General features: G+C 47.7%; 1 protein-coding gene across 8 annotated transcripts in view; it reads right to left on the bottom strand.

Moving 5' to 3' along the window:
* BRD1 (bromodomain containing 1) overlaps positions 1 to 16,090 on the bottom strand; it is a 67,441-nt gene extending 51,351 nt beyond the window's left edge. For 6 of the 8 annotated variants that reach the window (XR_009555723.1, XM_060244782.1, XM_060244781.1 and 3 more), the window contains exon 1: positions 15,746 to 16,084. The gene's annotated coding sequence lies outside the window, so the exon portion shown is untranslated. Of the gene's footprint in view, positions 1 to 15,223; positions 15,354 to 15,745 lie in introns of those variants that run through there. The other 2 variants (XM_060244776.1, XM_060244777.1) reach the window with 2 other exon arrangements.
* Positions 16,091 to 16,407: the final 317 nt, after the last annotated feature.

Consider the following 16,407-nt stretch of genomic DNA (forward strand, 5'->3'; position numbering starts at 1 on the left):
TGCTGTTTTAAAAATACAAAAAGTATTTGATTTAGAGCAGAAATATGTGCTTTGACATTAAAAAAAAAGTTCTGAAACCAAAAAAGCATAGAAATAGCGCCATTGTCACTGACATCCTTTCAGAAAATGATGTCAAGATCCAAATTATTCAGTCACACAAAGTAACCTAAATTATTCCTGGATTTGTCTATAATTAATCCAATGACACTATTTCTTATGGCTAAACTGTAGTTTTTCTACTTATTCACACATTACATATTACATAAATACACATTTCCTATAAATAAGACTAATTTTATTTTTAAAAGGTGTAATGGAATAGGAAAACAGGTATCCTATGTATCATATGACAAAGCACTAAATTTATTTTCCTCCTAGTATATGAAATCTGAACCATAGGAAAAGCAATAACTCTCACTCTTTTTTACAGAACATAACTGAAGCAAGTTGTCATGATCCTGAGCCTAGCAAGGCCTGCAGGCTCCAGAAAAGCATGCTTAGGAGTACTAGGAAGAACCTACATTTCCCAGGATCCCCTCTATCCTCTGATTGGGTAGGGAGGGTTTTGGAGGGAAACAGGCCTAGAGAGGGGTGGGGCCTGGGAACAGAATATATAAGGGCCAAACCCAGGAAGTGGGTGTTCTTTCCCTGGAAGGCTGAGCTGGAGGCAAGCTGTGCCTGGAGAGCTTGAAGCAGGGGAGAGACCCTTACCCAAGGGAGGGGGGGAGGTTAAGTGTTGGTATTAGAGTAGGGACTGTAAGAGAGACGTGTTAGGGCATTTGTTTATTTTCCCCTTCACCCTTTTACTGTTTTATGTACCTTGGTTGTTATACTGCACTGACCTTTTAAATAAACCTTTTCCTCCTGTTGGTAACTCTGCCTGGTCCTCACACCCATTATTTGGCCTAGCTAAATATACCTAATATATCTGACTGGTGTCTTTTTTTTTCCCTTTTGCTTCCTTGGGGAAACTACCTTTACAGTAGGAAAACTGCAACACTTGAGGTAAGTGAACATTTAAAGCCCTGGGCTGGATGAGAACAGAAACGGACACAATCTGCAAGATTAGACGTAGTACAGTCATGTACATACACCCTTAAAAATAAGAGAAGACATCAGACTGTTGAGATCAGTGATGGGAACTTTCTAGAAAATATGAATCGGAGTTTCCTGTACGCTAAACAGCAAGAGTATGATCTAATTTAGCATTATTTATTTAGATGTACATTGAGTAATCAAAATTTCAAATACGTCCCATGATATACCGTAGACCTGGCTTTATCATCCAAATCTCACATATAGGCAGTATGTGTCCAGAGGCAATCCACTGAAAAACATTAACTGCAAATCTCACCTAATATTGTACTGTCAATGACATCCATTTATTATTATTAGTTTTATGAATTTTGGTAGTTTGTCCACAGAAAAATAAATTATGAAGACGAAAAGGGCACTCTGGCTGAAATACAGGGCCTCCGTGACCTTTGAAACGAGACATTATTTTGTTCCCCTGTATTGTGCATACAGGCTTCTCTTGTTAGTGCAGAAATTACAGACTGCTTCGCAACAAGGCAACAAAGCTGACTGAAAGTTAAAGTGGTCAAGTACAACATCCTGATTCAAGGCCCAGACAGATGCTGTGAAGAATCTAATATACTATTAAAGGGGCAAGAGGGAGAAGAACAAGAAACAGCAATATGGTTGTGTTTCCTCCCTTCTTCTTGGGCAGTGCATTGGATCCTAAAGGCTTTCTGCTTGCACAAGAAGGAGCTGAGCTTTCATCCGATTCCCTCTCATTACAGCAGCCCTCGTGCCATAGAACAGGGGTTCCCAAACCCGGGGCGCGAACCAGTCCCGGTCCGCAGCATGTTTGCAACCGGGCCTCCACTCTCCCATGACACACACACCCCTCTGCTGCTGCCGCCCCCTGCCCTCGCAGTGCCAAGGCGCCGCTCCTTCAGGACAAGGCTCAGCTCGCCGCCACCGCCAGGGCCTGTCCCCTCTCTCCCTTTCCCCAGCGCCACGCCGTGCTCCACCCCCCCTCCCCCATCCGCACGATCAGAGGAGGCTCAGAGGCCTACCTGCTTCAACAGGGCCTGTGATGATTAAAAATACCATGCCTCCAACTGATGGATAAAAACTAAAAAAATAGATTAAAATATCAACAATAAATGAATAATGGGTGACAGGGGCAAACACCAGGGTACAGCTATTTCACTATGCCTCACCGGTGAACTTCCAAGGCATTTGGAATAGTGCCCACAGTTTTAGTTGGTCCACTTCACAAAGGACGCACAGAGCTGGAAAAGGTGTACCAATTGCAACCAAGGAGGTCCCAGAGGTCTGTGACTGTGAACTGAGACATGCAGTGAGGGATTGTCCCTTTTAATATAGGCACCTGCAGCTTTGTTTTGGACTCTTGAGAACCACAACCCGTATTTTTTAAAATGTTTCCAGTCCTCATTATGCACAGATATTCAGAGACAGGAGGAGTGCACCTGCTCAAATTCAGCTGGGGAGAGGACTGTATGAAATTTCTAAGGAAGTGGTAGAAAGTTAAAGCTGCTTATTTTCTACCCTTCCCTCCCCCATCTCTTTTCCTTCCTCCCTTCCCATTACTAATCTGAGCCGGGGGGGCGGGGGGGGGGAGAAGGGAAAAGCTTGAAATGCCCTGCCATTTCATGTCTCTCTTTCTGTCAGTCTTTTCCCGTCTTCCTTCCTTCTTTCTTTTTTCTCTGTCAGTCTTTCCCCGTCTTTTCTTTCTGTCTTTCGCTCTGTGTCATTCTTACCCCGTCTCTCTCTCTCTCCTTCCTTCCTTCCTTCCTGCCATTTCATGTTTTCCCAGGCTGAGAGCATTTTATATTTTTTTGTTTTCTGCTGTGTGATCCTTGTGCTTTTTCTTTGTTTTATTTTTAAAATTGCATTGCAAAATTCCACTATTCTCCTACCTTTCCTAAACAAAACATTGCAAGAGTTGTAAGCATGTTTGTACATCATTTCCTGTCTCCTGGCTCCACCCCCAAATTTTAGTGGGCCACAAAGGAGAAGTCTAAAAATAACCGGGCCCTGGGGGAGGGGGGAAGTTTGGGAAACCCTGACATAGAACATTTTGTTAGACAAGTCCTCAGCAGAGGACGGGAGATGCTGGAGTTACCCTCCCCACTTCCTGGATGGGAGAGAGGAGTCAGTAGCAGAGGGGGCCGCCTTTTCAGCACGCTCTTTCTGAGATCCTGTTCCTGCCCCGCCCCCCCCCGCCCCCAGTGCGGTTTTAGCTGCGTTTTGAGTGTTCGGCCAGGGAAAGGGGGCTTTAAAGAGCGAGAATGTGGCGCTAGAGCCAGTTCCGGCATTGAAAATGACACCGGGGGGAGGGTCCGAAGGGAGGGAGGAAGCATGAGGGGGAGGGGGGGTGGCAGAGGGAGGAGTGGGGGTGCTTGGGGGGCACTAGGCAGCGAGTCTGCCTATGGCGCTATGGGGCATCGGGCTGCCCCTGTTCACAATACAACTCTTCTGAACATTAAATTAGCCTCCAGAACACAACAGCATATCTTCAGAATCAGACAAGGTTCATCTAGCCCAGCTTTGTTTACACAACAGTCAAAAGAGTTGTCCTGGAAGGCCTAACAGGGCACAGACGGCAAGGCCTTCCCCTTGATACTGTCATTTGGCACTACTATTCAGAGGTTTTCTGCCTCTGTATATTGAGGCTCTCTTTACTCATGGTCAGAGGGAGCAGAATGGGTGGGGAACACCTTGCCAGTTCCACAGCATGTGTTTGCCTTCTTCCTGTTTGCAGTTATTATATCAGGGTGTAGCCACAAGTGCGATGCTTTTGACATTAACCAAGGTACTGTTAGCCCATGGCTTGTATCCTATGGCTATTGAGTGTCCTACCCAGTAAATTCAAAACCTGCACAGATTTCAGGTTTGGGCACTTCTGTTATTACATTTTATTTAAACTGTTTATTTCAATTGATTTTTTTAGCATTTATCAGGAAGAAAACGGAGCCCCTAAACTAAGTAATAAGAAAAAAAATGATTTATTTATGGGATTGATATCCCGCCCATCCCACTAAAGCAAGCTCAGAGTAGGTAATAATAATAATTTATTATTATTTGTTTATTTATATTCCACCCATTCCCCCATAGGGGCTTAGGACGAGAACAACATAAATAATAAAATCACAGCAGCATAATAATAAAAACCAAGTGTCATGGGTGCTGGGGACCCTGCAGAGGAAGACGAGTCTGCCGAGGAAACTGTACCCCTGCCACCTGCACCAGTACCCCTGCCTCCTGCTGAAGAAGATCCCAGCCCCCCTGCCTCGCCCTCTCGGGTGGCTCGTGTGCATGACCGCCTCCGTCAGGACCTCAGGGATCGGAGGAGGGCAGCACGCTCACAAGCAAGACGCTCCCTGAGTCCTGAGTTTTGAGAGGATTCTGGCTCTCCTAAGAGCAAGGATGCTTGAGTTGTAACAGGATCCTGGCTGCCTCCCAGAGCCAGCAATTAGCCCAAATGGGCAACAGCCAGCAGAGGGCTATATAGCTGTGGGCTTTGGGAGGAGGCTTTGTGGAAGCAACTAGTCATCTCCCTGATGTTCTAGCATCCACTCCGGCTTGACTTTGGTTCCTGACTCCCTGACTTTGGCTTTTGACTTCTGGACTCCCTGACCTCGGCTTCTGGACCTCGGACCTGCGATACTTGCACAGCGATTTGGATTTGGCACCTTGGACACTCCTGCTTGCTGGCTACAGACCTCGGACTGCCTCTGGACTTTGCCTGACCCGGCCCCAGCCGTGACACCAATTACAATATTCAATAAAACAGAATATAAGATGGTGTAGCAGGACAGTGCAGCGTATCAGCACAGTAGGATAGTACAGTAGGGCAGGCCAACCGATCTAATGGATAGATGCCCGCTGACTCACACGAAGACCTGGCGGAACAGCTCTGTTTTACATGCCCTACAAAAGGCTAGCAAGCCACTTAAGGCCTGGTTCTCTATAAGGAGCTGATTCCACCAGGCTGGGGTCAGGACCGAGAAGGACCTGGCCCTGGTAGAGGCAAGACGGTGATCTCTTGAGCCAGGGACAGTCAGCCTATCTTGGGAGGCAGAACGAAGCGACCTCCGGGGCATATACAGGAAGAGACGGTCCCACAGGTATATTGGTCCCCGGCCGCGTAAGGCTTTAAAAGTCAAAACTAACACCTTGAAAAGGAATCCGTATTCTATAGGCAGCCAGTGCAGGCCACGGAGCATGGGCAGCATGCTCACCCATATAGGTAATGCAGTCAGCAGGTGAGCTGCCATATTCTGCACCCGCTGCAGTTTCCGGATCAGTTTCAAGGGCAAACCAGCGTAGAGCGAGTTACAGTAATCTAGTCTGGAAGTGACCATTGCATGGGTCACTGTGGCCAGGTCTTTTTTGGGGGGGATAGATATGGTGCTAGCTGCCTGATCTGCCGTAAGTAGTAGAATGCAGACCCGGCAGCTGCTGTGACCTGAGCCTCCATAGAAAGTGAGGCATCAAAAATCACTCCCAAATGCTTCACCTGTTGGGTCAGCGCTAAAACAGCGCCATCCACGGCTGGAAGTTGGGTACACAACCACCCCCCCCACTCGACTCAGGCACAGGACCTCCATCTTAGTTGAATTTAACTTTAGTCAGCTCTGCTGTAACCATCCCACTACGGCTCCTAATGCCTTGGACAGATGTTCAAGGGCAGAAGACGGTCTGCCGTCCATCAACAGATAGAGATGAGTGTCATCAGCATACTGGTGACAACTCAGTCCAAAACCTCGGGTAATGCGGGCAAGGGGGCGCATATAGATGTTAAAGAATAGCTCCCTGCAGCACTCCACATATAAGTGGGTGTCGCAGGGAGGTCTGCTCGCCCAGCAACACCCTTTGTCCCCGTCGGAAAACCACTGCAAGGCTACCCCTCGTATTCCAGCGACGACGAGGCGGTGGGTCAATAGATCATAGTCAACCATATCAAATGCTGCTGACAGGTCGAGAAGAATCACCTGTTGAACACGTAAGAAATAACCTGCTTCCTGAGAACTAGTATGTTATTACATTTAATGTGTGCCTTCCATGTCTTAAATTTTAAATATCAGCTGGGGGGGGGGGGAGTTAGAAGTGTCAGCTATTCAGTTTAACAGTAGTGGTTAAGTGCATGGACTCTTATCTAGGAGAACTGGGTTTGATTCCTCCACATGCAGCTGCTGGGTGACCTTGGTGCAGCCACCGTTCTGAAAGAGTTGTTTTCTTAAGAGCAGCTGTCTCAGCTCCACCCACCACACAGAGTGTCTCTTATGGGGAGGGGAAGGGAAGGAGAGTGGAAACTGCACTGAGACTCCAAATGAAGAGTGGGGGTATAAATCCAATCTCTTCTCTTCTTCTTCTTAATAAAACACACAAGATGGTGTGTGGAACACTGAACAACAAATTGCAATTATTCCTTATTTTTTGGATGCCAAGGCTAAAAGGAGTGAGACAAATTTTGTGTATTCTTTAACCATACTGAACATAATCCTTTACCACACTGCTCTTGCACAAAGAGATTCTCCTACCACCACTTTAAATCATGACACAGTCCTGTTTTCCCTCCTCCCTTTGCCCCGTGCACAAGCAGTTCAACAAGTGTTACAAGTCATAAGAAATTAGTGCATGCCTCACATCTCTCTGTTCAGTCCTTTACCTTTCAATCAACAAATATGATCTGGTGATGCCTGTGCACACATGGGGGGGGGGGGGAGGGAAGAAGAGAACTAAATTATATCCTATAACAGTGGTGGCGAACCTATGGCATGTGTGCCAGAGGCAGAACTCGGAGTCCTCGCTGTGGGCACGTGCACTCCCTTCCCCCGCGCACAAGGCTCGGCTCCCCCCCCCCGCCTTCCCTCCCTCCCTGGAGCAGCAATTTAGCCGCGCTCCGTGGCCCCCACTGCTCCTCAGAGGTGCACCAAGCCACACTGCACCAAAGCTGGACCCTACTGGCTTCGATCTGGCCAGCGAGCCATCTAACTCATCGAAGCCAGAAGTGAGGGGGAGTGAAGCCTTCTCCTGCACGGGCTTCAAAGAGTTAGAAGGCGCGCGGGCCACATCAAAGCCAGTAGGGCCCAGCTTCAACACAGCTCGGCTTGCCTCTGAGGAGGGGGGGTCACGGAGCGCTGCTGCGGGGGGGCTGAGCCTCGTGCGTGGGGGGGGGGAAGCAGGGAGCATGCATGCCCACAGAGAGGGCTCTGAGTGGCTTGGTTTGGAGAGGGATTTAAAGAGACAAATGCCTTCTCCAAGCTGGCCAATAGGGTAGTGGGGGCTTCGAGAGCCACACAATAGTTGTGAAAGAACCATCTGTAGCTCCCGAGTCACGGTTTGGCCACCCCTGCTCCAGGTGGTAGCTGGAGGTTGCTGGCTTTTACAACTGATCTCCAGGTGATGGAGGTCAGTTTTCCTGGAGAAAATATCTGCTTTGGAAGGTGGACCCTGTGGCATTATACCCTTCTAAGCATGGGTGCAGAACAGGGTTGTCAACCCTCAGGTGGTGGCTGGAAACCTCCTGGGATTACAACGAATCTCCAGGCGATAAGAGATCAGTTTTCCTGGAGAAGATGGCTGCTTTGGAAGATGGACTCCATGGAGTCATCTCTCATTGAAGCTCTTCCTCTCCTCAAACTCATGCTCCTTCCCCCAAATCTCCAGGTATTTCCCAAGCCAAACCTGGCACCCTAACTGGGTCTTCTTCAGAGAGACAACAGGGCACTCCAACCCTTCTGAGCTTGTGGGCACCTTTGGAATTCTGACGTGGGAGGTGGGTGCAACCACAATGCAGCCCCCGAGCACAACAGAAAAAAACTCCTTGCAGGTGTTCCTGCAGTTTTAGGGAGGGGGTTAGATGGACCCACTAGGGCATGGGTGGCCAAACTTGCTTAACATAAGAGCCACATAGAATAAATGTCAGATGTGTGAGAGCCACCAGACATGAACGTCAGATGTCTGAGAGAAAGAAGGAAGGAAAAGAGATGGTGGGAGGGAGAGGTGGAAAGAATGCAACTTGAACTTTAAATGCATTCTCCAAGCCACTGGCTGGCTCGGCTTGAAGAAGTGGGTTAAAGAGACAAGTACATTCTCTGGGGGGGGGGGGGCTTCAAGAGCCACACGATGTATATGAGAGAGCCACAAGTGGCTTCCGAGCTACAGTTTGGCCACCCCTGCACTAGAGAGATGGGTATAAGGCAGCTTCACGTTTTCACGTGGCCAAGACCTGGTTGCATTTCATATTTCAAAAATGTTGTGGCACGGTCCAATCCAAAAGGAAGAAGAAAGCATGGGTGTGTGGGGATGGGGGGGGGGGGGGAGAGGAGAGACCAGGACCTTGAATCAAGCACTTTTTTTTTGAAGGGATGTGGGTTTATTACAGGAAATGTTGGATCCCACTAATCCGGCAGAAACAGCAGCCAGGATCGCCTCTGGTTTAGGAGTGGAAAGGGAGGAACTGCAGGCTTCCTTGCTTTCAAATATGATGCTTCTGACAGCAGTATCTGAGCAGAGCTCTTTCAAGCGACAGGGACCATAAGGCAAATTGTTGACAAGCGATTTGAAGAAGTGTCTGAAGACACGTCTGAAGAAGTGTGCATGGACACGAAAGCTTACGTTCTGAATAAAACTAAGTTGGTCTTAAAGGTGCAACTGACTCCTATTTTGTTGATAAGCTGTTTTTGAACTGTTGCACTGCTGTTCTGGTTTCCCTGACAAGTGTTTGTTCAGCCGCTGCTTAAAGACTGCCAGTGAGGGGGATGATTGCACTGTTGAACAACTCTTACTGTTAAAAAGTTTTTCCTATGCCAGTCCTCTCCTCTGCTGCCAGCTCCCTGCCTTCCTCTAAGTGGCCACCCTTCTAATACTTCAAAAGAGCAATCATGTCTCCCTCCTCTTCTCCAGACTGAATGTCCCCGAGTCCCTTAGCCTTTCCTCATTGGGCTTGCTCTCCATGGTTACTCGGAAGTAATCTACAGTGAGCACTGTGGCACCTACTCTCTACACATGCACAGGATTGCAGTTTTAGTTTAAAGAAAGAAGATATTGGATTTATATCCCACCCTTCACTCTGAATCTCAGAGCAGCTCACAATCTCCTTTATTTTCCTCCCCCACAACAGACACGCTGTGAGGTACCTGGGGCTGAGAGAAGCTCTCCCAGAAGCTGCCCTTTCAAGGACAGCTCTGTGATAGCTATGGCTGACCCAAGGCCATTCCAGCTTCTAAAAAGTGGAGGAGTGGGGAATCAAACCCGGATCTCCCAGATAAGAGTCCATGCACCTACCTTCTACAGCAAACCGGCCTTCCTTTCTCATATCAGACTTTCTAGTTAGTGCAATTAAGACCATCCATGAAGTTTCCAAGGGTCCATAGTAGAACAACTAGATCCAAGCCCAGGAGCACCTTAGAGATCAACAAGATTTGTGGGAGGGGACACAAGCTTTCCAGCATCAGAGCTCCCTCGATTAGATAAAAGGAACTTTGACTCTCAAAAATCTTGTTCTCTAAGGCGCTGGACTCAGATTTAGCCTATAAATCAGTGAACTCCTTTCATCAACTTACGGTAATTTATTAACTAACATCATGTATCCCCTGCCTTCCTCCCTCAAAAGGACACTGAAGTGGTTTGACACACTCTCCCCTTGTCTTTTATCCTCACAACGAGCCTATGAGGCGGGTTAACTCAAAGTATATTGCTGGTCCAAGGTTTCCCAGCAAGCTGCCAGGGCAGAGTGGGCATATGAATCAGGACCTCCCAGATCTGATTTGGACACCCTAACCACCAGCTCCTACTAAACACACTATATTTTAATGTCTTCTTTTTCCCTAATGGCAAACTAGAATGATGTTTATAATGTATGTTACATGTTCAAAAGTAAATTAGGTGGACAGGAACACCTCTGGGAAAGGCATGTTCTCAGTTTAACCAAGACTTGCAAGCAACAGAGCAATGAACAGCCTCCATTTGTTGTCTTATGACACTCTCACCAACATTCTCCCATTCTGGCTTGTTACTATTTTGTTGGTTTCCTAAGTAAATGCTATCCAGACCAAATGTTCTTTCAGTTTGTTAATTTCACTATGAGTTGTTTTTTCTAAACGAAAACCTCAGTATTCAGGTTAAATTGCCGTGTTGGCACTTTGCGATAAATAAGTGGGTTTTGGGTTGCAGTTTGGGCACTCAGTCTCTAAAAAGTTTGCCATCACTGTCCTATAACAATCTGTCCCTGCACCTCTATTGTGCCAATACTGGGAAAAAAAATCATACTGTGAATATGTTAAGTAGCTGACAATAACAATATTCATATTATAACATGATTACAATTAATGATAATATTAAGAATAAATACCTGTACAAGTGAATCTTAATGATGCTCCGTGCTTGTCACCCCAAATATATGGTTGAATTAGGGGCTTACTCTTTGAATTAACACATGTACTTCATTCATGAATGAAACTCATGTCTTTGTTCAAATACATGAACAACACTGTATACATGACACCTTGGTATGCTGATTAAACACACAAGTAGGACGTGTTAAGTACAAACATGCTCACCCCATCCTGATGGCATGGAAGCCAGCTTGTGAGCACGGTGTCTACTTGCAGAGGAACTGACCATGCATACACTCTTTCTGCATAATCAGCAACATTTTCAAAGTAGCATCCCTGATCACAGGTGGGGAACAGACAAGCAGACACTTCTTCCATGTATTTGTACTGTGTGTGTACAATGCGCATATGTGAATATGTAGAGCGATTCACAAATTAGTTCTTAGTGAAAAAGGCAAAACTAGAAAGTAATGTCATTATGTACTTCATGGAAACCCAAAGCAGGATAGAAGATGGGCCTGCTATGATCCCTGAAAAAAGTATGCTTAGGATTATGGGTCCCATGTGGAGAAACGGCCCCATGGGATAAAGCTGTGGTGAGTAGAGGAATGGAATGACAGTCACCTCCTCAGCCAACTCACTCCTCACATAAACAAGCCAATACCCTAGTGGTATCTAACCCAATATTTTAATACCAGTCATATTAATTTTAAAAAAATTAATTTTCCAAACGTGCAAACACATCTGAAATGTTAAAGTATCTATTCAAATCAAGAATACCTTTCTAAACCTAAGCAGATATTTATATGTTTTATATTTAGATTAGTAATAATGCCCATTGTGAAGAGAAATACAACAGGCACTAGAAATTTGCTGTGACTGAGTGTCATGGCCTTGGAGGATGGCTGGGGAGGGAAGTGAAAGATAGACGGAGGCAAGGTATGTTGAGAAGGTAGCTGTAACCATCAACCTATCTTTATTTGCCTCTGTGACTTCAGCTTTCCATCTCCTCCCCCCTCCCTGCAGACTCCACCTAGGAAATGGCCAGTCTTTCTCCACAGTGGAGACCAAAGAAGCTTATAGCATCTTCTTCTCCCCCTTTTGATCTGCTAACAATCCTGTGAGGTAGATTAGGCTGAAAGTATGTGGGTGATCCAAAATCACCCAGTCAGCTTCCACAGTAGGAATTCGGGTCTGGCAGACCTTGGTTTGAAGTATTGTCACATTACAGTGGCTGTCATAAGAGAGCTGCAGCTGAACAGGAGCAAGCAGCCAGCCCTAAGGTAGGAAACCTCCAGAGGGAGGCTGAAGATCTCCTGGTATCACAAGTTGAACTCCAGACAACAGATCTCTCTCCCCATCCTAGAGAAAATAACTGCTTTGGAGGGTGGATCCCCAGCTGGGATCTCTCCCCTCCCCAAAGTGTGACTTCTGTAGACTCCATCACAAAATCTCCAGGAACTTTCTAACCTGGAGCTGGCAACCGTAGTCAGGAGTAGCCCCAATGAGCTCTCCCCCAAAGGCCAAAATAGGCTTTGTAAGGGCCTCCTCCTCCCACCTTTAACTGACAGAACTAGGTTAGTTGGCTAGCCACAGGCACTGAGGGGAAAGCAAAGGCAGCATCCCCAGCAGCCTAATCTTAAACACAGGATGCCATATTCTCTCTCTGTATCTAGAATAAAATGTTGTTCTACTGGGAAGGGATACCCTTTTTGTCTATAACTCTCTGGTTCCCCAGAGGAAGAGGGGGAGGAGCCCTCAGCCAGTTGAGGGAAGGCTTTCTGTGGCTGTTTCCCTCCTCCTCCCTCACCCAATCAAGTGAAGGCTTTCTGTGGCAGTTTTCCCTCATCGCTCTGTCAGCCAATCTAAGGAAGCCTTCCTTTCTCTCCTCAGTGAAGTAGTAACTCAATGTTCATCCAATGGAATGCAACAGACCTTGAGTGGCAGTTGATGGACTAATGGCTGATGTACATCCCTCAGTCAATGACAGACCTGCATTTGGCTATCCCACAGCACTTTTATTATAGAGAATTATATTGAATTAGAGTTATATAGAGAGTTATAGTGAATCCAATTTTATCACTAGAGAACAAGTTAACACAGCTGCAAAAAATGCTTTCTTTCAAATTTCAAACTCAACCTAGCCCATGAGGTGCTACTTTACCTCAATAGAGCAAATCTGGCCACCAGGAACCATAACACATCAACTAGACTACTGTAATGTACTGGTCTCCCCTCAAAATCAATTTGGAAACTCCAGCTGTTGCAGAATGCCATAGCTGAGCTATTTCTGAAAGCTAGAAGCATGCAAATTACTCCTATTCTGCAGACACTAGCCATTTGTTACCAAGTACAAAAGATACTACCACACACAAAACCCTTCATTTTTGCTCTGCTTTAGGCAGGGGTGTCAAACTCAGAAGGGCCGGATCTGACATAAATGGGACTTTGTGGGGCTGAGCCATGCATGTCCTAAAATGTAATGCCATAGAGGAGATATACTCTTTATAAAGAAGACAGGCAAACACAATTAAAGATATTACTTTTTAACTTAAAATACAAACATGCTTAAAACTCTTGCACTATTTTGTTTAAAATGGAAAGGTATGGGAATAGTGGGATTTTGCAATGCAATTTTAAAAATAAAACATCAAAGGAGAAGCACAAGGATCACACAGCAGAAAACTAAAAATATAAAATGCCCTCAGCCTGGGAAAATATGAAATGGCAAGGCATTGCAAGCTTCTCCCCCCACCCACCCCCAGTCTACTCAGATTAGCAATGGCTCTCCAGTGTAATATCCCTCTTTGGCTGTGGGTCCCCAAGCCAGAGTACTCACTAGGCACTAGTCCTAATGTTCAGTAAGAGACAAAACTGACTCAGAGCATCAAAGTTTGATTTGCAAGGATATAACTCCAGGAAGCTTCAGCTGGCTATAGGAATGCTGGGAAGTTAAACCTCTCCATTGAAACAAAGTTGCAAGGAAAACGTGGTTTGGATTTACTATTCTGGTCTGCTCTGCCCATAGGCCTGAGTGGCAAATCCATTCCGCATTTTCCCTGCAGCTTTGCTTCTGCTTTAGCCTCTGCAAAGAGAAGATAAAAGGAGATGTGAACATCCCAGCACTGAGCTTCAGTTTTGTCTTTTGGATGGTTCAAGACTTTTCTTTTGTTGTATGTGTATGTTGCAGTGCCATTTTTTATTTTAAAAAATCAAGTGAATAAAGATATTTAAAAGCATTACACAATGCTACTTACAGCGTAAATGAAGACAACCAACTCTTTCAGTGTCTTTGTATTCGCTTTAACTACTACCCTTAAAGTAGCCCACTACTGCTCTCATTCCACCAATAGGAACCTGATATCAAGAGATAGTCAGTGATAAAAACAGCTATTGAAAGTAGACATTCCAGATGCAAGCTCAAATGGGCCACACTACTTGTCCTAGGAACATATCTCCTGAATTTAGTTTATCGCACAGCAATAAAGCATTTGAAAATCTTATAACTTTAAAAATCACACTTTGAAAATGAAATTATAACTTAACTATGTACATGTGTGTAACAAAGCAAAAGAAACTAATAGAGCATACATTAAAATTATTTTTCCCCAAAAGTTGACCAACACGAAACCATTTATAATCCTCAGAGCTGCTGCAAATAAAGAAACATATCCGAATCACTAGACTATAAAACACATACTAATGACTTTTCACAGAAAGTCTTCTGATACTCAACCCAAATGATACAACTTCAAGAGTCCAGTCTTGAAAACATTCAATAACCAATGGGTTAAGGAACCATTTTAAAAAAGGTATTGTCATTCTTACAGAAGAGTAAGATTTACCTAACCAGCACGTCCCACAAAATAAGTGAGTCACAGGACACATTTATCAGCACCAGTGTTCCCTCGAAGTTGAGTTAGTGTGAGCTAGGTCACAATTTTTTAGCCTCCAGCTCAGGAAAAACGATCCTAGAGCAAACTCATTTATGCCGTAGCTCACAACTTTCATGCCAGTAGCTCACAAATTTTTGCTCACAAAACTCCACAAGCTTAAAGGGAACATTGCTCAGCACCTACGTCATTGCTATGTTATACCGATAAAAACCTTACCCTATCAAATCTATATAGGTCAGATCAAACCAAGAAATATCAAATATAGGGTTGCCAATCCCCAGGTGGGGGCAGGGGATCCCCCGGTTTGGAGGCCCTCCCCCCGCTTCAGGGTTATCAAAAAGCGGGGGGAGGGAAGGGAAATGTCTGCTGGGAACTCTGTTATTCCCTATGAAAATTTATTCCCATAGAAAATCATGGAGAATTGATCCGCGGGTATCTGGGGCTCTGGAGGGGCTGTTTTTTTGGGGTAGAGGCACCAAATTTTCAGCACAGCATCTAGTGCCTCTCCCCAAAATACCCCCCAAGTTTCAAAAAGATTGGACCAGTGGGTCCAATTCTATGAGCCCCCCCCCGAAAAGGTGCCCCTATCCTTCGTTATTTCCTATGGAAGGAAGGCATTGAAAAGGTGTGCCGTCCCTTCAAATGTGATGGCCAGAACTCCCTTTGGAGTGCAATTATGCTTGTCACAGCCTTGATCTCGGCTCCACCCCCAAAGTGTTATGGCTCCACCCCCCAAAGACTCCTGGCTCCACCCCCAGCTATTTCTTAAGTTGGACTTGGCAGCCCTTATCAAAGCGCACACGTCGAACATGACCGTGCGCGTCTTTGCTTTGAGTTAAGCAATCCCCAAGCACGCGAGACAGAATCAAAACCGTGGTGGGGGGGGGGGGGGGGGGAAGGAACCACAGCCACGGCAAAAAGCGAAAGTGAACTTCCCGGAACTAACCCACCCACCCTCCCTGACGTCACCGCAACGACCCGCTCTAACCCACGAAGCCAGCCGACAAACATGCGCACAAAAACGAGAAACCCGGGGAGGGAGAGAGGCAGAATCCAGAAGCCTCCTCGGAGCCACGCGCCCCCTTCCCTTGAGAGGCCAGCTTCCCCCTGCCGAGGCCCCGCCTCCCCGTGACACAAACGCCGCTCCAGGCCACGCCCCCTCTCCCCTCCCACACCCCCCCCCGCCTCCGCGCCGATGGTTCCTGCCCAGGCGAACGGCGCTCCTTCCCTTCCCTTCCCCACCCGCCCCCTCTCCCCGAATGGTTCCTTCCGAGCAAGGCCCGAAACCCTCCGCGGCCCTTCCCCCCCCCCCCCAGACAAGCGCTCCTCTCCCTCCGCGCTCCGTCCTCTTTTCCCTCCCCCACCCTCGGGGGGACAATGTACGGGCCACAAACATGGCGCCCGCCCAGCGCAAGAGGCGCCCCGGCCGAAAGCCGAGAAGCGCCGCCGCCCCGCCTCGCTCCACTCCGCATTCACCTGAGGGAGCCGCCGGGACGCGGCTGACAGACCCCTCCGCCTCCTCTCGCTCGAAGATCCGGGCTAATGGCGGCGCTCGCTGCTAGCGCCGGGCACGACGAGAAGGGGACGGAGGCGAAGAGGAGCGGCCCGGGCAGCCGCGACGCATGCGGGGCGGGAGGGCGGAGGGCCACGGGCCGGCTGCGGAAGGCTCCGGCGGCCGAGAGAACCTTTTCCCCTCCTCCCCCCCTCGGCACAAACAATGCGGCGGCTTCACCACAGCGCTCGCGCCGGCGGGGGAGGGGAGGGGAGGGGAGGAGGAGGGGCGCCAGGCACCGCCCAGCCCCCGACGACGACGACGACGCCGGCCCGGCCCTCCGCAGGCCTCTGCCCTTCCTTGGCGTCATCGGCCTCGCCGGCCAATCGCTGCCCGCGACGCCTCGAGCGCTTGCCGTGGGGCCAATGAGAGCGAGAGCGCGGAAGGAGTCCCCGCCTGCCTGCTCGGAGGAGGGCGTGGCCTGTCCCGCCTCGCCTCGCCTCGCGCCGCTTGTGGCTGAAGGTTTCCTAACGAGGAGCGCGTTGCGGTTTCTGCAGAAGGGATGGAAGCCCGGCGCGCTGGGTTCCTTTTCAAACCGTTTCGCGATCCGAGATCGGTGGAAAGAATCGAGGAACGGCTGATTTAG

This window comes from Heteronotia binoei, chromosome 8 (assembly GCF_032191835.1).
Source record: "Heteronotia binoei isolate CCM8104 ecotype False Entrance Well chromosome 8, APGP_CSIRO_Hbin_v1, whole genome shotgun sequence".
Taxonomy (NCBI): domain Eukaryota; kingdom Metazoa; phylum Chordata; class Lepidosauria; order Squamata; family Gekkonidae; genus Heteronotia; species Heteronotia binoei.